Below are 22,593 nucleotides of genomic sequence, written 5' to 3'. Positions count from 1 at the left end.
ACAGAAACAAACCGCAACAACATTGAGTGCTGAAGAAAGGCCTTGCTCAAGAGATTTAATGCATCTTCTACCTCATGTGCTGACCAAAAAAAAAAAAGAAAGAAAGAGAGAAAGATTTCATATATGAAACTATACTCATAAGCTGCTAGCTTACAGTGCTAGCTTAATAGGTTAGGCTACTGCTTAGAATACACTGTAGCTTTGTCCCAAATGATACACTAGCCTACACTATGCACTTACAATATACACTGTGCCCTCAGCCATGTGTATGCATTTTCAAGTGTAGTTTTTTTTTTTACTACACAGCATTCACTGTTTAACAGCTGACGGAAGTGACATTTCAAATGCACATAATGTGTTGATGCTAGCTTTAGCACATTAGCCAACATCAGTTCAACACTTGTATCTCAGATAATGTACATATGCACACAGCTTGGGGTGATTGTAAAGCATTCAACTCCCATTTGTAAGGAGCTGTCTTCACTGAAGTTTCCCCAGTTGCTACATTTTCTTGAAAGTAAATTGACAGATATGGTCTGCAACATTCTGGAGTCTTTTCCAGCCAATGTTCACATTATCTGATTTTCCATAAATATTGGGCAATATTTTAGATTATATAAAAATTCCTGACTTCACTTCTAAAACAGATATTTTTTTTTCATGACGAACTGCAAATAAAGTCCTCTAAAAATGTAGATATTATAGCATACTGCAAATATACACATTTAATCTGCACATAAATTTTCTTCTAACATAAAATACCAAAAATATTGATGATCATAGTACTTCCTTCTATTAATATTTCTAAATTACATTAAAATTGCTTTTGTCACGGGGGTGTGTGGAACTTAAGGCTAATAAACAAGCTATATTTCTTCCCCCAAACTTCCTTTTTCAATAAGAAATATGTCATCAAATGGGAGTTTTAAACATCCTGAAAATAATATATTTTTTCCTGAATAAATACATAAATGTTTAGCTAACCTTTAGACAAACTGTAAGATTAAAGACTTGTTTACTGTCATGAACCCCGCTCCCTCGCTCCGCCCCCTCGATCTTCCACGCTCGTTCCGCCCCCTCGAGCTCCCACGCTCGTTCCGCCCCCGAGCTCGCTTGCTCTTTTTGCTCGCTCGAGCCCTCACGCCCACTTTGCTCCTACTCGCTCACATGCTCGTAGGCAATCTCCCTTCCTCGAGTTTCTCACGCGTTTCCAATCCCCCAGAACATTATGACCACCTGCACTCGCGTCATCTGCACTCCTGCACATTAGTTTCACCTGCACTCGTCTCATCACCTGTCATGGTTTACACCTGCACTCGCCCCTATATATATCACTACCCTTTCGTCTCACGGTTGTTGGTTATTGTATTTAGTTTCCCGTGTCTTTGCCCCCGCTAGTCACGTCTCGTTTTGATCTCCTCTTGAACTCCTCTTGATTACCCCCTTAGCTTGCCAGCTCCTCGTTCCCCTAGTACCCCTGTCTACTCCCTTTGTTAGTTTACCCGCCTCTCGATCCTGTTTACCCCGGCTTTGACCCTCGCTCTCCTCGACTACTCTCCCGGATTTGCCCCCTTTACTCGCTTTGATTCCCCGGCTTTTGACCCTACGCTTCCCTCGACAACTCTTCACTGGATTTGCCCGTTTGTACTTTTGCCTGCTTTTATTGTTAACAATAAAAGTGTTCGGGTTACAGAGTAACCAACCTCACCGAAGACAGTCACAATGCATCACGCGGAGAATTCGCGCAGCTCACTAGAGCGGATGTTTTCAGCGCACTCTGCCCCAGGATCTACCGGTGGGAGTCATGATCGCGCGCTCACAGCCCAGGGCCAGCAGGTACGTGCGATTTTTGATTTTTGTCACCCTGCTTCACCTGTGTCTGCCCCTGAGCCCGTTTATGCTTCCCATGCATATTTGAGCGCCGTGAACTCTCCACCCCCGGAGAGGTTTTTTGGCTCTTCGGACGCTGACCAAGGGGTTTTTATGCGAAGCAGCAGTTGTGTAACTCATAACCCCGCCCTCGACATTAAGGAGCCAGCGGCCCGACTCTTGGGGTTGCGTCAGGGGAGTCAACCCTTGGAGGTTTTTGTTATGGATTTTTGTGCCCTGGCGTACCAGGTGAATTTTGATGAGGTGGCTCTGAAAGACATTTTTCAATGTGGATTGAATGAGCCAACCTCATCATTCATGCCAGGTGGTCGCTGCTCTCTCAACCTGGCTCAGTTTATTGACCCCGCCCTACTGTACGCTGGTTCCTCGTTTACTGTGGGGGAGGCAGAAACTGAACCAGCGTTCCATACCACGGCCCCCGTCTTGAAGCCTACCACGGCCCCCATCTCGAAGCCTACCACGGCCCCCGTCTCGAAGCCTACCACGGCCCTAGCCCCGAAGCCTGACACGGCCCCAGTCCCGAAGCCTGTCACTGCCCCAGTCCCGAAGCCTGTCACGGCCCCAGTCCCGAAGCCTGTCACGGCCCCAGTCTCGAAGCCTGGCACGGCCAGCGAGTCAAAGCCCATGCCTGCCACGGCCAGCGAGCCAGCGCCCATGCCCGCCACGGCCAACGAGCCAGCGCCCATGCCCGCCACGGCCAACGAGCCAGCGCCCATGCCCGCCACGGCCAACGAGCCAGCGCCCATGTCTGCCACGGTCGGCGAGCCAGCGCCTGTAGCCTCGACCGCCCCAGAGCCAGCGCCTGTAGCCTCGACCGTCCCCATGGCCACGTCCCCTGTTGGCCGAAGACGTAAGAGAAGGAAGAGGGAAGGAAGTCTTCCACAGCTCTACCGACCTCTGCTCCGCCCTCAGAGTCTTCCACGGCTCTGCCGGGTTCTGCTCCGCCCCCAGAGTCTTCCACGGCTCTGCCGGGCTCTGCTCCGCCCCCAGAGTCTTCCACGGCTCTGCCGGGCTCTGCTCCGCCCCCAGAGTCGTCCATGGCTCTGCCGGGCTCTGCTCCACCCCCAGAGTCGTCCACGGCTCTGCCGGGCTCTGCTCCGCCCCCAGAGTCGTCCACGGCTCTGCCGGGCTCTGCTCCGCCCCCAGAGTCGTCCAGAATCAGAATCAGAATCAGAATCAGCTTTATTGCCAAGTATGCTTACACATACAAGGAATTTGTCTAGGTGACAGGAGCTTCCAGTCAACAACAATACAAACAATACCAAAAAAAACAGCAGCAAGGCATAGGTAATTAAAAACAAAAAAGAACACAAAATAAATAATTATACATATACGTACATAAACTCACCTTCATACATACCCACATACACACACGTAGTGCAAATCTAATACAATCTGTATATAAAGAACAAAAAACAGTATATTATGTACAGAGCAATGTAAGTAATGGCAGAAGTGGATAAGTTGGATAATATAATTTAAATTAAAATTAAACTGTGTATTGCACATAATTATTGCTCAATGGGGGTAATTTAACTGTTCATTAGATGGATGGCCTGAGGGAAAAAACTGTTCCTGTGTCTGACCGGTTCTGGTGCTCAGTGCTCTGAAGCCCGGCCAGAAGGCAACAGTTCAAAAAGGTAGTGGGCAGGGTGAGTGGGGTCCAGAGTGATTTTACCAGCCTTTTTCCTCACTCTGGAAGTGTATAGTTCTTGAAGGGAGGGCAGGGGCAACCAACAATCCTCTCAGCAGACCTAACTGTCCTTTGTAGTCTTCTGATGTCTAATTTCGTGGCTGCACCAAACCAGACAGTTACTGAAGTGCAGAGGACAGACTCAATGACCGCTGAGTAGAACTGTTTCAGCAGCACTGGTGGCAGGTTGAACTTCCTCAGCTGGCTAAGGAAGTACAACCTCTGCTGGGCCTTTTTCACAATGGAGTCGATGTGTATCTCCCACTTCAGGTCCTGTGAGATGGTAGTGCCCAGGAACCTGAATGACTCCACTGCTGACACAGTGCTGTTTAGAATGGTGAGGGGGGACAATGTTGGGGTGTTCCTCCTAAAGTCCACAATCATCTCCACTGTTTTGAGCGTGTTCAGCTCCAGGTTAGTTTTGACTGCACCAGACAGCTAGCCGCTCAACCTCCTTTCTATACGCGAGACTCATCATCATCTCGGATGAGGCCGATGACAGTGGTGTCGCCTGCAAACTTCAGGAGCTTGACAGAGTGGTCCTTGGTGGTGCAGTCATTGGTGTACAGGAGAAGAGTAGTGGGGAGAGCACACATCCCTGGGGGCACCAGTGCTGATGGTACAGGTGGTGGAAGTGAATTTTCCCTGCCTCACAAGCTGCTGCCTGTCCGGCCAGAAAGCTGGTAATCCACTGACAGGTAGAGGTGGGAACAGGGAGTTGGTTTAACTTAGTCCCGAGTATATCTGGTATGATTGTGTTGAAAGCCGAGCTGAAGTCCACAAAAGGATCCTTAGCGTATGTCCCCGGTCTGTCCAGATGTTGCAGGATATGATGCAAACCCATGTTGACTGCATCATCCACAGACCTGTTTGCTCGATAAGCAAATTGAAGGGGGTCCAGAAAGGGTCCAGTGATGTCCTTCAGGTGGGCCAACACCAGTCTTCAAATGACTTCATGACCACAGATGTCAGGGCTTACAGGTCTGTAGTCATTAAGTCCTGTGATTTTTGGTTTCTTAGGGACGGGATAATGACTGAGCGCTTGAAGCAGCATGGGACTTCACATTGCTCCAGTGATCTATTGAAGATCTGAGTGAAGATGGGGGCCAGTTGGTTAGCACAGGAACGAAGGCAAGCTGGTGAGATGCCATCTGGTCCTGGAGCCTTCCTTGTCCTTTGCTTCCGAAAGACACGCACACATCGCCCTCACAGATCTTTAGTGCAGGTAGTGTAGCAGGAGGGGGAGGAGGGGGTTGCAGGAGGTGTTAATGGTTGTGTGAAATGAAGGTCCGAGTGCATGTGGGTGTGAAATCGGGCCTTTCAAATCTGCAGTAAAACACATTCAGGTCGCCAGCCAGTCGTTGGTCCGCCACAGGGTTGGGGGTAGGAGTCCTGTAATTAGTAAGTTGTTTCAGGCCACTCCACACTGATGCTGGGTCGTTAGCTGAAAACTTGTTTTTCAGCTTCTCAGAGTAGCTTCTTTAGCCACTCTGATTTCCTATTCAGTGTGTTCCTGGCCTGATTATACAAGACTCTATCCCCACCCCTGTAAGCCTCCTCTTGGCATGACGGCTGTCTGAGTTTTCCTGTGAACCATGGTTTATCATTGTTGAATGACAAAATGTCCTAGTAGGGATGCACATATCCTCACAGAAACTGATGTATGATGTAACAGTATCTGTGAGCTCGTCCAGGTCTGTAGCTGCAGCTTCAAAAACACTCCAATCAGTGCAGTCAAAGCAGGCTTGTAGTTCCAGCTCTGCTTCAATAGTCCATCTCCTTATAGTCCTTACAACTGGCTTGGTTGATTTTAATTTCTGCCTGTAGGTCGGGAGAAGATGAACCAGACAGTGATCAGAGAGACCCAAAGCTGCACGTGGGACAGAGCGATATGCATCCTTTAATGTAGTATAGCAGTGGTCCAGTATATTCCTGTCTCTGGTGGGGCATGTAATGTGCTGTCTGTATTTGGGCAGTTCAGCGGTGAGATTTGTTTTGTTAAAGTCCCCAAGAATAATAATGACTGAGTCCGGTATTGTTGTTCTGTGTCTGAGATTTGATCAGCCAGCTGTTGCAGCCTAAGTTCCCAGACGCCGTTTGGAGGAATGTAAACACTCACCAGAATAAACGAAGAAAACTCCCGCAAGCGAGTAGAACGGCTTACAGTTAATAAAGAGCGCTCCAGATTAGGACAGCACATCCTCTTTAGTGTTGTTACATCTGTACACCAACTTTCGCTGATGTAAAAGCATGTTCCACCACCTCTCGCTTTCCCTGCTAACTCATGCGATGCGATCCGCTCTGAACAGCTGGAAGCCCGGCAGATGTAATGCGCTGTTCGGAATGGCTTCACTCAACCAGGTTTCAGTGAAGCACAGTGCAGCAGAGTTTGAAAAGTCCTTATTAGTATGTGTGAGGAGATGTAGTTCGTCCGCTTTGTTGGGAAGAGAGCGGAGATTCGCGAGATGAATGCTCGGCAGTGCTGTTCGAACGCCGCTGACGGAGTTTAACCAGCCGCCAGCTCGCCTCCTCGCCTCGCGCCTCAGTAAGCATCTAAACAACACAGCAGCCTCCAACTAAAATGTCCAGCAAAACGTCCGAATATTGAAAAACCGGGAAAAGATTATCTGGTATGTGCTGCTGAATGTTCAGCAGTTCGTCCCTGGTAAAACTGATTGGTAAAAGATTGCTAAACACAGGACAAACTAACAAAAACAACAAAAGAATTGAAGAGCTCCACACCGAGGCGGCCATCTGCGGCGCCATGTCCACGGCTCTGCTCCACCCCCTCGTCTCTCAGGGCTTCTCCTCTCGAGTCTTTCAGGGCTCCTCCTCCCCTCGAGCCTCTCAGGGCTCCGTCCCTCGAGTCTCTCAGGGCTCCTCCTCCCCTCCGGCCTCTCGGGGCTTCGTCTCTTGAGTCTTTCATGGCTCCCTCCCTCAAGCCTCTCGAGCCTTCCAGGGCCCCACCTCTAGAGCCTCTCGAGTCTTCCACAACCTTTTTCCCCGAGCCTCTCACAGCTCTACTCCCAGAGACTCCAGAGCTTTCTATGGCTCCACCTCTTGGGCCTCCTACGGCTCTACCCCCGAGACTACAGAGCCTGCCAGGTCGTCGCCTCGGGGACCTCCCACGGCGCCACCTCCATTGGCTCCACCTCCTGAGCCTTCCAGGCCTTCCCCCCTAAAGCCTCCTTCGGCTCCACCTCCAGAGCCTTCCAGGCCTCCGCCTCTAGAGCCTCCCACGGTGCCACCGTCATTGGCTCCACCTCCGGAGCCTTTCAGGCCTTCGCCCCTAAAGCCTCCTTCGGCTCCACCTCCAGAGCCTTCCAGAACCCCACCTCCAGAGCCGCCTACAGTGCCGCCTCTGACGGCACCGCCTTTCGCGGCTCAGCCCGGACTTCCTGACCCTCTCCCTGTCCTGTGGCCTCTTCCCTGGCCTCCGGACCCTATTCCTGTCCGGTGGTCACCTTCCAGACCCCCGGACCCAGTCCCTGTCCTCCAGTCGCCTTCCAGACCCCCTGACCCTGTCTCTGCCCTACGGCTGCCCCCTAGATCTCCCGACCACCCGCCTGTCCGCTATGTTCCCCCAGACCTTGCCTTGATACTGCCCATTGACCCCATGGACTGTCTCATTTCCCTCTGTGCCCCTTGAACTGCCCTCAATTTTGTTTGTGTGTTTTGTTGGTTGTCTGTTCAGGGTTTTTTGTTTGTTGGGTTCGTCCAGCACCACTTCCTCGCTACCGAGCGCGGCCGTCAGGAGCCGTCCGTTTTAGAGGGGGGAGTACTGTCACGAACCCCGCTCCCTCGCTCCGCCCCCTCGAGCTTCCACGCTCGTTACGCCCCCTCGAGCTCCCACGCTCGTTCCGCCCCCCTGAGCTCGCTTGCTCTTTTTGCTCGCTCGAGCCCTCACGCCCACTTTGCTCCTACTTGCTCACATGCTCGTAGGCAATCTCCCTTCCTCGAGTTTCTCACGCGTTTCCAATCCCCCAGAACATTATGACCACCTGCACTCACGTCATCTGCACTCCTGCACATTAGTTTCACCTGCACTCGTCTCATCACCTGTCATGGTTTACACCTGCACTCGCCCCTATATATATCACTACCCTTTCGTCTCACGGTTGTTGGTTATTGTATTTAGTTTCCCGTGTCTTTGCCTCCGCTAGTCTCGTCTAGTTTTGATCTCCTCTTGAACTCCTCTTGATTACCCCCTTAGCTTGCCAGCTCCTCGTTCCCCTAGTACCCCTGTCTACTCCCTTTGTTAGTTTACCCGTCTCTCGATCCTGTTTACCCCGGCTTTGACCCTCGCTCCCTCGACTACTCTCCCGGATTTGCCCCCTTTACTCTCTTTGATTCCCCGGCTTTTGACCCTACGCTTCCCTCGACAAATCTTCACTGGATTTGCCCATTTGTACTTTTGCCTGCTTTTATTGTTAACAATAAAAGCAGTTTTTGACTTACATTGTGACTGTCTCATCTTGTGTGTGTGTGTTCGGGTTACATTTACAGGGAATGTGTCTAGAATATTTGTGTATTTTATCTTGTTACATTGGCAGACCTATTTAAATTGTCACTAAATGTATTTTTTTATTTCTTATTTTCTAGCAGACTTTTTTGTGCTGTGGATAAAGAGTGCATTTGTAAATACGTGCGCACAGTAGTTCTCATTGTTTGGTGAGCATCACGGAAGGCAAAATTCACTTAAAGCTTTATCTGGTCATCAGTTAAGCGAGGAGCCTGCCACTAACACACCAGTAATCACAGAGAAATTCCCACAGACTTCCTCGCTAAACACAGGCTTCTTACATTTGAATTAAAAACATATACTGCTCATAAATTGAAGCAGAAAGCAGTCTGTTTGAACTCTACTATAAACTCTACAATATGGGATTCATTACTGTACGGCAAAAGGTGTATATTCAGTCTTTTAGAAGAAATATAGAGACTTTATTATGTTACTGAAGATCTGTGTTAATTCAGTTTAATGGACCTTTTTTGGTAAAGATTATATATGTATTTTTATTCTAGTTATATGAATGCTATCAATGTAACCACATACTTGCCACATTCCTCCTTGAAGCCCCTACATTAACGCACTTTTAATTTGCGCTTATGTGTAAATTTCTTAATTAGAACATCTTAATGACTTCCCAGAGTCATATATTGATTCATATGTGACTAGCAAAATGTTATTAAAGAAAACTTTATTTTTGTCATTTTTTTTTAAAGCTATTTGTTTTTGCATCTGAATATCAGCCAATCTTCAAGTCTGAATTCATCAGTTATTTTTAATGGGTTATATAGAATAACAATTTAATTCTACCTCAATTTTGCTCTTATGGAAATTAAAATATTATCTCTTCACTTTAGTTTTTACTAGAACATATTTGTCACGAACACCGGTGAAGGCGCCTCCTCCTTCAGTCATCGGAGATCGGATTCACCGGAGTATTGACCCTTAGGACTACATTTCCCTTTAGCCCGCATACCTAGGTCTGATTACTCCACAGCTGTCCCTTGTTTCCACTGCCCTATTTAATCGTGACTGTGTATTCCAGTCTTGTTTGCCCCGGCGACATTTCCAAGCAAGTTATATTCTGCACTCATACCCTAGTTATCCTGTGTGCCAACCTAGCCTGTTACTTAAATCTTGTCTGTTTGCTGCCTGCCTTGTTTACCTCTTGCCTGTCTCGTACCTCGATTGTTTGCTGCCTGCCCAGACCCCTGCCTGTTCTAGTTACGCTATTGCCTGCCTGTTATATTCCCTGTTTGCCTGCCCACGACCTTGCATGTACGACTAGTGTTCTGCCTTTTCAAGAACCGCAGATGGATCCCAACTTACCTGAGTCCTCGTTACAATATTAGAGAAAATGCTGAATTTGTTTGTCCCAGCACTTTCTGTTCAGCTCCTCATATATTATTGTAATGTGTAATTTATTACAATGCACACCAAAATTTACACATTAATCTATTCAAATGAAGAGGATTTACATTCAAAAACAACTGTGACAGGGTCGAAAAACTGTAGTGCAGGGGTGCCCAATACGTCGATCGCAAAGGCAATGCTGGTAGATCGCACAAAATTTAAATGTACTTTCGTTAAATTTGAATAATCATAAATATAATGTCTTTCCTTCTTTTAGTTTCTGTCTGACTTGCACTTGACGAGTAAATATTGACCAGGCGATGGAAACTGTCTGATTCCATTCAGTTTTGCCTAATCCGGGCAGTAGCATCGCAATTTCGTGCTCTGTTCTCAGAAGTCCTTGGAAGGCACGTATGCGCAAACCTAGTTGTCATGGCAACTGAATAAACAAAACCTCGCCTGGTCAATATTTACTCGTCATCAGAATAAGGTAAATGCCCTGGCTATTGTAATCTATTGTGCTGTAGATGTTTTGGGTTTAGTTTTAAAACTGAATGATATCAACATTGAACATTATTATATTTTTTTTTATTAATTAGAAGATGAATTCCATGTAGGGATACATGCAGTAGTCCCAACAAGCATTTTCTTATTTTAAATGAAACTGTTTTTTTTTTAGTTGGTAGATCTTATTGAGTTGGTCATTTAAAAGTAGATCATCACACAAAAAAGTGTGGGCACCCCTGCTGCAGTGCTTCAGGATTGGGGTAAGAATCGGCCATTGAAAAACCCACATAGCCTTGATTATCTCTCAATGTCTGTGACCTTAAGTCCTGGTACTTTGGGTATGAGGTGAAAAAATATTATTTCTTGAAAGTTCTGCAGTAATCACAGTAATCCTTTCAATGGAATGTGTACGAAAAAGTGATGTCCCAGGCATTTTCAGAACAGAACATCACCAGCAGATATTAAAGAGGAAGGTCATGTTAAAACTATTTCTACATCATTTCTCACCATGATAAATTTGACGTAACGGGAATAATTGTTCTCAATTTGTATATTTTCCCAATGGCATGATCAGCTTGTGCCTCTAAGCGCTGGATCTGAAGTGTTCTCTGTCTGCTCTATCTGCCTCAAACAGTGAAGATAAACATGAAGACATTGGAAAATAGTTTAATAAAGCACAGCTTTCCTCAGTGACATATTCATAACAAAATCTAAATAATGTCTAAAATACAGGACATTAGAGCTGTATTTTGGCCTATACATTAAAAAAAATTTTTTATCTCGTCCAAAACACAAAACCAAAGTAAAGAGATCTTTAATAATAATATGACTGATTCTGTGCTTTTTTAGCTAATTAATTCAGACTGAAATGTGGCGTGCTGTTTTCCAGACCTCATCTGTATGGCTAACAGTGTTTTGATGGAAAGAAACGTGAGATTTGCTCAAGAGAACATGCTGAACTAGTCATTCAACATTAAACTTTGTCTGTGAAATTGAACAGACTGTCCAGACCCTTCATGCTCAGTTCAATACTGTGTGTCCAAATTGATAAGAAACAAATCTTAAGACGTCTCCACTGCCAAAAATACAAGATTATTAAAAAAAGTTTAAAAGTACATAGTACATTACATGCATAAAAAAGTACTTTAGCCCATTTAAAAGATGTACAGTGAAAAACGTGGTGAAAAGATTAAATTACTAAAACTTAAATATTTTGTCTTTTTTTTATTTTGTTTTGTTTTTTAGGTGTGTAAATCGGCATTTTTATATTTGCTGCAGAAAATGAGAGTGGTGTTTTCCCTTGCAAAACTAGTTACTATGATGCTATTTGTATTGTGGGTGGTTGCCAGGGTGTTGCTATGTGGTTTCTAAGGTGTTCAAAGTGTTTTCTTTCATTTTACTATGCATTGCTTGGGTGTTCTAAGTGTTCGCTAAGATGTTGTATGGTGGTTGCTAAGGTTTTAGGAGTGGGTTCTAGGTTATTAGGCAGTTGCTATAGCTATATGTATTTCAAACACTGTGATTTACTCTGGGTCTCTATATGTCTTGAGTCCCTCCTTCGATGTAAGTTTATGGGATTCTTTTATTTAATTTTTTGCTCATTTTATGTACACCAGGAGTTATACACTGTATTTTAAAGCTTAAGACTAAGAAATCACACTCTAATCTCCAGGAAACCATTGACACGACCATTTATGGGCTGTTTCCACACACACTCAAACACAAATTGACCTTATGACCTGGTCTCACAGACCCTATTGGTTGGTTCTGATCAGCAGTAAAGCTTCAGTTTGGGTCGTGTGCAGTTAAACGGTGGTAGCTGTAAAGTGTCAGAGCCACAAGTGAAGATTTTCTCACATATTTGGTGAATCCCACTAGATTTCCTCTCATTTCCATTGACTGACCCGTCAATGTCAGTGATCCTCTGCTTGACCTCTATAATCTCAACCTTCATACCTGCACTTAAACTCATCCATACCTCCAGAGCTGGATTTTACACCATGGGCAGAACATGTGAAGTTTCTACTGTTTTAAAGCAAGTAGATCTGCATAAAAGCTGTCCATCCATCCATCCATCCATCTTCAACCGCTTATCCGAAGTCGGGTGGCGGGGGCAGCTGTTCCAGCAGGGGGCCCCAAACTTCCCTATCCTGAGCCACATTAACCAGCTCTGACTGGAGGACCCCGAGGCGTTCCCAGGCCAGTGTGGAGATGCAATCTCTCCACCTGATCCTGGGTCTTCCCCGAGGCCTTCTCCCAGCTGGACGTGCCTGAAACACCTCCCTAGGGAGGCGGCCAAGGGGCATCATTAACAGATGCCCAAACCACCTCAACTGACTCCTTTCGACGCAAAAGAGCAGTGGCTCTACTCCGAGCTCCTCACGGATGACTGAGCTCCTCACCCTATCTCTAAGGGAGAAGCCCGCCACCCTTCTGAGGAAGCCCATTTCGGCCGCTTGTACTCGTGACCTAGTTCTTTCGGTCATGACCCAGCCTTCATGACCATAGGTGAGGGTAGGAACAAAAATTGACCGGTAGATCGAGAGCTTTGCCTTTCAGCTCAGCTCTCTTTTCGTGACAATGGTGCGATAGAGCGAGTGCAATACCACCCCCGCTGCCCCGATTCTCCTGCCAACCTCCCGCTCGATTGTCCCCTCACTCGTGAACAAGACCCCAAGGTACTTGAACTCCTTCACTTGGGGCAATACCTCCTTCCCTACCTGGAGTACGCACTCCATCGGTTTCCTGCTGAGAACCATGGCCTCAGATTTAGAGGTGCTAATCCTCATCCCAGCTGCTTCACACTCGACTGCCAAGCGATCCAGTGAGAGGTGAAGGTCATGGACCGATGATGACATGAAGACAACATCATCTGCAAAAAGCAGCGATGAGATCCCCAGCCCACCGAACTGCACACCTTCCCCACCCCGACTACGCCTTGATATCCTGTCCATGAATATCACAAACAGGATTGGTGACAAAGCGCAGCCTTGGCGGAGACCAACCCCCACATGGAATGAACTCGAATTTGTGCCGAGGACCCGGACACAGCTTTCGCTTTGGATGTACAGGGATTGGAAGCAGGGACCCCCCCACCGTACTCCCGCAGCACCTCCCAGAGTCTCTCCCAGGGGACCCGGTCATACGCCTTCTCCAGATCCACAAAACACATGTAGACCAGATTGGCATACTCCCAGGCCCCCTCCAGGATCCTTGTGAGAGTAAAGATCTGGTCCGTCGTTCCACGGCCAGGACGAAGCATTGTTCCTCTTCAATCCGAGGTTCGACAATCAGCCGAACCCTCCTCTCCAGCACCTTGGAGTAAACTTTACCAGGGAGGCTGAGAAGTGTGATACCCCTGTAGTTGGCACACACTCTCTGATCCTCCTTTTTGAAGAGGGGAACCACCACCCAGTTCTGCCACTCCTTAGGCACTGTCCCAGATTTCCACGCAATGTTGAAGAGGCATGTCATCCATGACACCCCCTCCACATCCAAAGCTTTCAGCATTTCTGGTCGGATCTCATCAATTCCCAGGGCTTTGCCACTGCGGAGTTGTTTGACTACCTCAGTGACCTCCCCCAGGGAAATAGAATCTGATCCCCCATCAGCCTCCGGCTCTGCCTCTAGCATAGAGGGCGTGTTGGGATTTAGGAGTTCTTCAAAGTGTTCCTTCCACCGCCCAATAACCTCCTCGGTTGAGGTCAACAGCATCCCATCTTTGCTGTATACAGCTTGGATGGTTCCCCGTTTCCCCCTCCTAAGGTGGCGGACGGTTTTCCAGAAGCACTTTGGTGTGGACCGAAAGTCCATCTCCATGGCTTCTCCGAACTTTTCCCACACCCACTGCTTTGCCTCCCTCACGGCCGAGGCCGCAGCCCTTTGGGCCTGTCAGTACCTTGGAACTGGTCTCCAAGAAGGCCAAATACTCTGAACTGCTGTTCGGTGCATATGCACAGACAACAGTCAGAGTTTTCCCCCCCACAACCCGTAGGCGTAGGGAGGCGACCCTCTCATCCACCGGGCTAAACTCCAACGTAGTGGCGCTCAGCCGGGGGCTCGTGAGTATCCCCACACCCGCCCGTCGCCTCACACCCTGGGAAACTCCAGAGAAGAATAGAGTCCATCCCCTATCCAGGAGTACGGATCCAGAGCCAAAACTGTATGTCGATGTAAGCCCCACCAGATCCAACTGGTAAAGCTCCACCTCCCTCACCAGTTCCGGCTCCTTCCCCCCCCAGTGACGTGACATTACACATCCCCAGAGCTAGCTTTTGCTGCTTGGGTCTGGTCCGTCGAGGCCCACGGCCTTCACTGCCACCCATATGGCAGCGCACCCGACTCCTGCGGTTTCTCCAATGGGTGGTGGGCCCAAGGGATGTAGAGGGGGTTTCACGTCGCTTCTTCGGGCTCTGTGACAAGCCCGGCCACCAGGCGCTTGCCGACAAGCCCTCCATCTGGGCCTGGCTCCAGACGGGGGCCCCAGGCTTCCTCCGGGCAGGGTAACAACTCCTCTTTCCATTTTTTTCATAGAGTCTTTGTGAACCATTCTTAGTCTGGCCCCTCACCTGAGACCACTTTGCCTTGGGAGACCCTACCAGGAGCACATGGCTCCAGACAACACAGCTCTCAGGATCATAAGGGCACACAAACCTCTCCACCACGATAAGGTGTTGGTTCCCGGAGAGGCATAAAAGCTGTGCCTGTAGAATTCCATAGATTTCCACAGATTTAGTAAAGTAATGAAAAATCTAATTTTTACATGACTGTGGCAACTTGTTTTCAGTTCTGAGAAGAAAAACGCAACACAACATTTTGTGGTGCTTCTGTAACAATATCTCACGTGTCGACTTGCATGCTCTTCAGGACTCATGTCCCGATCTTTTGCAGTGCATGTGCTATAGTAAAAGTAAAGTGTTTATGAACAGACAATCTGCTGTTTCACTTGTGATTTGTGTGAAAGTGAATAAAATTCACAGTTGTTGTAGCGCCTCTAGTGTTCATTTCACCTGGAAACTGATGTGTACAACACATAAAACTATTTTACAAAAATGCAGGCAACAGTAATGTATTCTGTAATCATTTGTGAATGATGCTCCTTAGATTTGACCAAAACTAGGTGTTTCATAAAGCAGCATAATTTTGCCTCAGTTATTTTCTTTCTTTCTCTCATTCTGAACACTAGTTTGTAGAGAGTCTGCTGATATAACCCTCTGCCCTCACGTGCCATCATTAACAACGAAAACAAGCTGCTCTGCCATTTATTGGTCCTGTGGTGAATGTAGGCCAAACGGCCTCTTTATAGAGGCAGTAAAGTCGAGTTTTACCCCTCATCAGCCCTCAGCACGAGTTTCTCCAGACGCAGCCTCAGTGGTAATTTAACGCAAGCGTGAGTTTAATACACAACAGCTGTGCACTGAAAACGCACAACCTCACGTGAGCATCTGACCTGAAGTGTGCACTGCTCGTGGATAAATGTACTCACCTTTGATCCAATCTGCTGTGCTCTACTTCCCCCTTTTCTGTCACATATTAATTCAGCTAGTCAGGCATCCCTTGAGCATTTAAGAGGCAGTTTTAATGCATTCTGTCAAACATTTGCTATGAAAAAGATTAATGCAGAAAAAAACAGGATCACTTCTAAAATTTAGACAGTTATTGACATAATTTTGGTGTTTTAGTTAAAATATGTAAAAGTGGTGTTTATAGAGAGTAGCATTAAAGACCATTGTTTAACACACACACACACACACACACACATATATATATATATATATATACACACAACAGTTAGTTCCGGTCCTCGAATCTGATTGGACGAGAGACGTTCTATGAGTACTGATGGTCTTACACCATCAGCACTTGGACACTTCCCTGTTTGTGTTCATGTAGTTCTAAACTAAAGTGTAAGAGCAGTGCAGATGTGTTAAGAGCTACTATATATCTGTCTCTTTACATGTATTAGCCAGCAGGTTTTGGAAAATGATCATTTTTGAGTGTAATAGGATCCAGTTGATGAAGTGAAGTAAATCCGCATCAGTCAGTGTTTACATACAACGGCACTACATGATCGCTTATATTACTAGCCTACTACACTACTAAAGCTAGGAAATAGCTTTAAATGGCTTTAAACAAACAACTTTAGCATTACATTTTGTCAGAAGTTTGCAGCTCTTCCCCGAAGAGAGGTCAACCTCTTTGGCGACAATGGACAATTTTCTGCAAGTTTGCTGCAAAGCTCATTTTCATGCGAAAATAATCAGTTTTGAAGTTTGCGAGAACTTGTGATTTTTTGTAAAGGCTGTTTCTTGGTTCCTAATCCTATCCAAGACGATTCTTGCAAGTGAAATGTAAACAAAGCATTTGTTTGTTTCTTACATTATTTTACTTTGTCTTCAGTGCAAAAAAATTATGTTATTGATAATTCAAGTCACTTAGAGAGCCTCTTTGTATACGTATTCACAGTATACATTACTCCTGCATCTCGCAGAATCCAGCACGTGCTTTAGTGGTGGAATAACTTACGACTCCATTGGCCCTATTGAGCTATCATTTATACACAAACATCCATCTGAGCAAGTCCCATTCCCTGTCACCAGAGAGAGAGAGAGAGAGAGAGAGAGAGAGAGAGAGAGAGTGCATTCCAGTAAATTCTTAGCATAAGTAATTCATCTATCTAATGGTTTCCTCAACGGGTCGCTGTAATAATTTCATAAATGACTAGATAGGGTTTCTTTCCTACAAACACACCAGTGAGGTTTGGGTGTTGTATTTTCAAGATATCTGTGCACTGACAGTTTAAAAATGACATTAATGGTATTCTTTGGAATTCTTGTAAGATTATGTGTAACATTTTTGGAATTTTATTGGAAAATATTTCTACAGCACTGACATTTATGAACGCAGAGCAGTGGTAAAGGATGTTTTCGGGAACTTATTTTTTATACCTGTCTTTATGCATGACATACCCTGAGGGTAACTGCTGTATCATTGTCATTTCTACAAACCAGCTCCATACATCAAGACAAAAGCTATGAAATGTAAACAACTACCTGCGTTTGTATAACTTGAGTCTGAAGTAATATAAAGATGTATTTATTGTCTAAACTCCTGAAGAGAAATAGTCCGGTATTTCATAACAATCATAGCGTGCATTCGCCAAGCACCTTTGAATGTGCGCACAGTCAAATTAAGTATACTTTGAAAGGCTAGCGTTCGACTGTACGCAAATGCTAAACGTTTGTGTCAAAACTGAAGTATTGGGATTTAGAAGCATTTTAGGGAGTAGATAACAAGGCATCATGCAAGATTTTGGAACCAAGTTATTTGTATCAGTCTCAGACTATGTATAATATTAAATATTATACACATATAATCCACTTCCATCATCACAACTTGGACACTAATGGCAGAGACTAAACTTCCAGTATATGCCTCACATCTCCATTAAAGACACGTATGTTCCATTGAAGTCCTTAGAAAATGTGTGTTTTTGAGTTGCTGATGGATCTGTGCCAGCCGCTCTCTCATAAAGATCTCCACACTGACCGCAATGAGAGCCAGTGTCTTCAGAGAGAGCAGAACATGCCGAACAAAACAGACTTTAAGATGCTCGCAGCTGGCTTCAATGAACCCGCTTTTTCTATAGCGGAACATTAGTCCAGTCTGATTCCTCATTCAGTTAATCCACATTATAACTCCTGCCTCATAAAAGCATCACGACACCACAAAAAGGGAACTAGGATCTGAATGTTTGGCACAGCATATTTTACAGTTCCTTACAAGATCTTCCTGTAAACCTTTCTGAAAGACTGAACTAAAGGAATCTTGTTGAATTATTAAAGCAATAGTTCACCTAAAAATTAGAATTCGGTCATCATTAACCCTCATGTCATTCCAATCCTATATTACTTTTCTTCTTCTGTGGAACACAAAAGGAGATGTTTAGCATAATATTCACCCAAAGACTTGAAATGAATAGTGCACAATTCTACTTTTAATGTGCTTTTTGGAGCTTGACAGCCCCTGGTCTCTATATTATTATTTTTTATTTAAAAGGGGAGCCGAATTCTGTGTAGTCAGCTGTACAGATGGTCTTTAGAGGCCTTCAGGGGGAAGTGTTCAAATGTTCTCTTTGTGGATCACGACCGGGTCACAGTCAGCCCATATGGCTTGTGAAACATTGAGAAAAGACAAGTGTAATTACCTAATTTGTGTCATGCATTAACCCTTTATTGTCTTTAAAGAAGTGGATCTAAACTGGTTTTGCGTCAGCACTCAGATTTTACATTAAACATTAAGTGATGACCTAGCACAGTACTAAAATTGTTTATTGCACAACAAAAATGACATTTAAATCAAACATGGAAATGTTTAAATATTATATGAATAATATTCTTAAATATATAACAGGTATATATATATATATAACTGTATATATAACTAGAAAAAAAACCTATGTTCAATATACAATTTTGAAATACGTATAGTGATAAACATCAGCAATTAAATACAAATTATACTGTATATTTAGAGGCAAAGTACCTCTAAAGGTCTCAGGGCTTGTTCGTTCTTCACTTAGAGCTAAAAAGAATTTGCAATTTACACAAAATCAGTAAAAGAAGCTGTTTTAACGACATAATAAAGATTTAAAGTAATATATATATATATATATACAGAAGATAATGAGTAATTTGTCATGATTACATTCTGCTTTCATGGTGCTAATACTCTAACGCGTCAATTACACTGTTATTGTAATTTATGATGACACTGATACTACTGCAGATGGGTGTATAAAAGAGTGTTAATGGGTAGAATTCTGACAAAAGAATGATTAGAAGCATATCTTATTTTGGGCACATGAGTGAATGAGCATTTCAGAGTATTTGAGAAAAATTCCTTTTGTAGACTAATTAAACAAAAAAAATCACATGACATGTTCTTGTAAAATGTCTCTATGTTAACGATCATACAGATGTAGGTAAATTTACACCAGCTCGCTAATAAATCTGCATGCTGGTGTGTTCAAGTTGACTGATCATGACTGACTGAATGGCCAGATTTTGTTTTCAGTGGAGTCACACTCGTTCGTTTTTTGATTTCATAAGAAGTGTGCAGGAGCCTTAAAGGGGTTATGACATGCTTTTTTAACATAAAAGGTCATTGAATTATAAAAGCATACTGTAAGTTTCAGAACTCAAAACTTCCCCTCACTGCAAAAAGAGCAATTGTTGAAACAAAGCTCCCAAAACAACTCGTTCTCTACTTCCTACACATTGTGATGTCACACCGTGGTAAACATTTGCAACTATCTGCCTCCAAAACAACATATCAATGACTACTTTACTTTGAATCACTTCCATAGCCCATCCCCAGTCAAGAGCAGAGAGACAGTCATAACAGTGGGCATTTAGTGTCAAGTCTTGAAGTAGTAGCAGCACCAAAACAGAGTGTTTCTGACAGAGGGTCAAAATGATGTGGAAAATTATCATGTTTTACAAATATTATTATTATTATTATTATTTTTTTTGGCAAATTTTTTTTACTAGTATTATATATTATATATTAATATTATAAGTGAACCTATAAACATATTAACATTTAAAATGCTTGTCAAGGCTTTGCAGGGGCTCAAGTGAATGATTGAATCATTTCTATGATCTACTCTGTTTATGCTACTACATTAAATATCCGACATAACCAAATCACTTAAATGATTTGGATTAGGTGAAAGCTATTTGCTGGAAAATGTAGCTCTTTACTTGTTAAGCTACACTATTTTGAAATATTACTGTCACGTTTTTGTTCATGTCTTCTATTTTGAAAACTAAGTTCCTTGTTCCTGTCAAATGATTTCTTGTTCCTGCCATGTTTTCATGTGTTTAGTTCTTATTGGTTCCTTGTCATGTTACTGTCATATGACCCTCTTGTTCCACTATGATTATTAGTCCTGTCACCTCATTGGTTTGTGTTCCTGAGTCTTGTTATCATTTCAGTTATGTCATTGGTTCATATGGTTATTACCTGGTTATCTTGTTATTAGTTTAGTCTTGTTATTGATTCATGTTTCATTGTCTTGTTAACTTGTTTACCTAGTGTGTGTATTTATAGCCCTCATGTTCTCTAGTCCTTTGACGAGTATTGTGTCAGTGTAATGTTTTCAAAGTCAAGTCTGTTTTGAATTCACGTTTGGATAAACTGCGCTTTGTAAATAAACTGCACTTGGGTTCTCACATCCTCGTCCATTCCTGTGTTTAATCTGTCCTGCCTTACCCGAATGTTACATAGCCGAGCTATCATGCTACTGAAATATTTACAGTTAAGTTATAGCATCACTAATTTTTGGTTTTACTTCCCCTCTCTTAGTTGCATTTTATTATTGGCCTTGATAAGTGACTCTATCAGAACAGACCTGTGACCCATTTCCACTGCGTTCAAGTATAATGCAAGACAAGTGTCAATTTCTATTCTTACAATTTCTATAGCTTCCCATGAACAGCCCTCTCTTAGCTGTATTTGCTCAACACCAGGGAACTCTAGGGGTAAAATGAAATAAGAGCCATCTGTAGGTGTTTTGTGTGGCCCTGATTTATAGTTTGCAGTGTGCACTTTTTCTTACAGCTGTATTTATATGAAACTGCACCTGTAGCTATACCTGCATATTGCACCCATGGGTACATTTTTTAGAATGCAGCCCTGCTTTCATGAACTAGATACATTGTAATTACAAAGAGTTTAAAGTTTTTCTATTTAGGAAATAAAGGTGCTGGTCATATAATTAGAATATCTTCAAAAAGTAGATTTATTTCAGTAATTCCATTCAAAAAGTGAAACTTGGATAATGTATACATTCATTCCACACAGACTGATATATTTCAAGTGTTCATTCCTTTTCATTTTGATGATTATAACTGTCAACCAATGAAAAACCCCAAAATCAGTATCTCAGAAAATTAGAATATTGTGAAAAGGTTCAATATTGAAGACAACGGGTGCCACACTCTAATCAGCTAATTAACTCAAAACACCTGCAAAGGCCTTTAAATGGTCTCTCAGTCTAGTTCTGTAGGCTACACAGGGGAAGACTGCTGACTTGACAGCTGTCCAAAAGACAACCATTGACACCTTGCACAAGGAGGGCAAGACACATAAGGTAATTGCTAAAGAGGCTGGCTGTTCACAGAGCTCTGTGTCCAAGCACATTAATAGAGAGGGGAAGGGAAGGAAAAGATGTGGTAGAAAAAAGTGTACAAGCAATAGGGATAACCGCACCCTGGAGAGGATAGTGAAACAAAACCCATTCAAAAATGATTCACAAAGAGTGGACTGCAGCTGGTGTCAGTGCTTCAAGAACCACCACGCACAGATGTATGCAAGACATGGGCTTCAGCTGTCGCATTCCTTGTGTCAAGCCACTCTTGAACAAGACACAGTGTCAGAAGCGTCTCGCCTGGTCTTAAGACAAAAAGGACTGGAGTGGTCCAAAGTTATGTTCACTGATGAAAGTAAATTTGCATTTCCTTTGGAAATCAAGGTCCCAGAGTCTGGAGGATGAAGAGAGGCACAGAATCCAGGTTGCTTGAAGTCCAGTGTAAAGTTTCCACAGTCAGTGATGGTTTGGGGTTCCATGTCATCTGCTGGTGTTGGTCCACTGTGTTTTCTGAGGTCCAAGGTCAAGCAGCCATCTACCAGGAAGTTTTAGAGCACTTCATGCTTCCTGCTGCTGACCAACTTTATGGAGATGCAGATTTCATTTTCCAACAGGACTTGGCACCTGCACACAGTGCCAAAGCTACCAGTACCTGGTTTAAGGACCATGGTATCCCTGTTCTTAATTGGCCAGCAAACTCGCCTGACCTTAACCCTATAGAAAATCTATGGGGTATTGTGAAGAGGAAGACGCGATACGCCAGACCCAACAATGCAGAAGAGCTGAAGGCCACTATCAGAGCAACCTGGGCTCTCATAACACCCGAGCAGTGCCACAGACTGATCGACTCCATGCCACGCCGCATTGCTGCAGTAATTCAGGCAAAAGGAGCCCCAACTAAGTATTGAGTGCTGTACATGCTCATACTTTTCATGTTCATACTTTTCAGTTGGCCAACATTTCTAAAAATCCTTTTTTTGTATTGGTCTTAAGTGATATTTGAATTTTCGGAGATACTGAATTTGGCATTTTCATTAATTGTCAGTTTTAATCATCACAATTAAATGAAATAAACATTTGAAATATATCAGTCTGTGTGTAATGAATGAATATAATATCCAAGTTTCACTTTTTGAATGGAATTACTGAAATCAACTTTTTGATGATATTCTAATTATATGACCAGCACCTGTAAATTAAAAAACCAAAACATTCACTTTACATTTTTAAATGTGGCCAATCTGAGTTAAGATGCAGGACTCTCAGAAACTTTCAGAACTTGTGAATGAAGGCAAAAATATTGGCATCTCTCTTACAGCACTTTCAAAACCTGAACTTCCGGGAGACCAAAAAACGGAGACCATAAAAGACATAGAACAATGCTGCCCTCTATTGAGCCTTTGATGACCCCCCAAAGCGTTATTTGGAAATATCAGTTCAGTCTCTTATTTGGTTATTGAGCGCTCCTCAAAAATGTATTTTTTTAAA

This window comes from Xyrauchen texanus, chromosome 11 (genome assembly GCF_025860055.1).
Source record: "Xyrauchen texanus isolate HMW12.3.18 chromosome 11, RBS_HiC_50CHRs, whole genome shotgun sequence".
Lineage (NCBI taxonomy): Eukaryota > Metazoa > Chordata > Actinopteri > Cypriniformes > Catostomidae > Xyrauchen > Xyrauchen texanus.
This window is presented reverse-complemented; position numbering follows the sequence as displayed.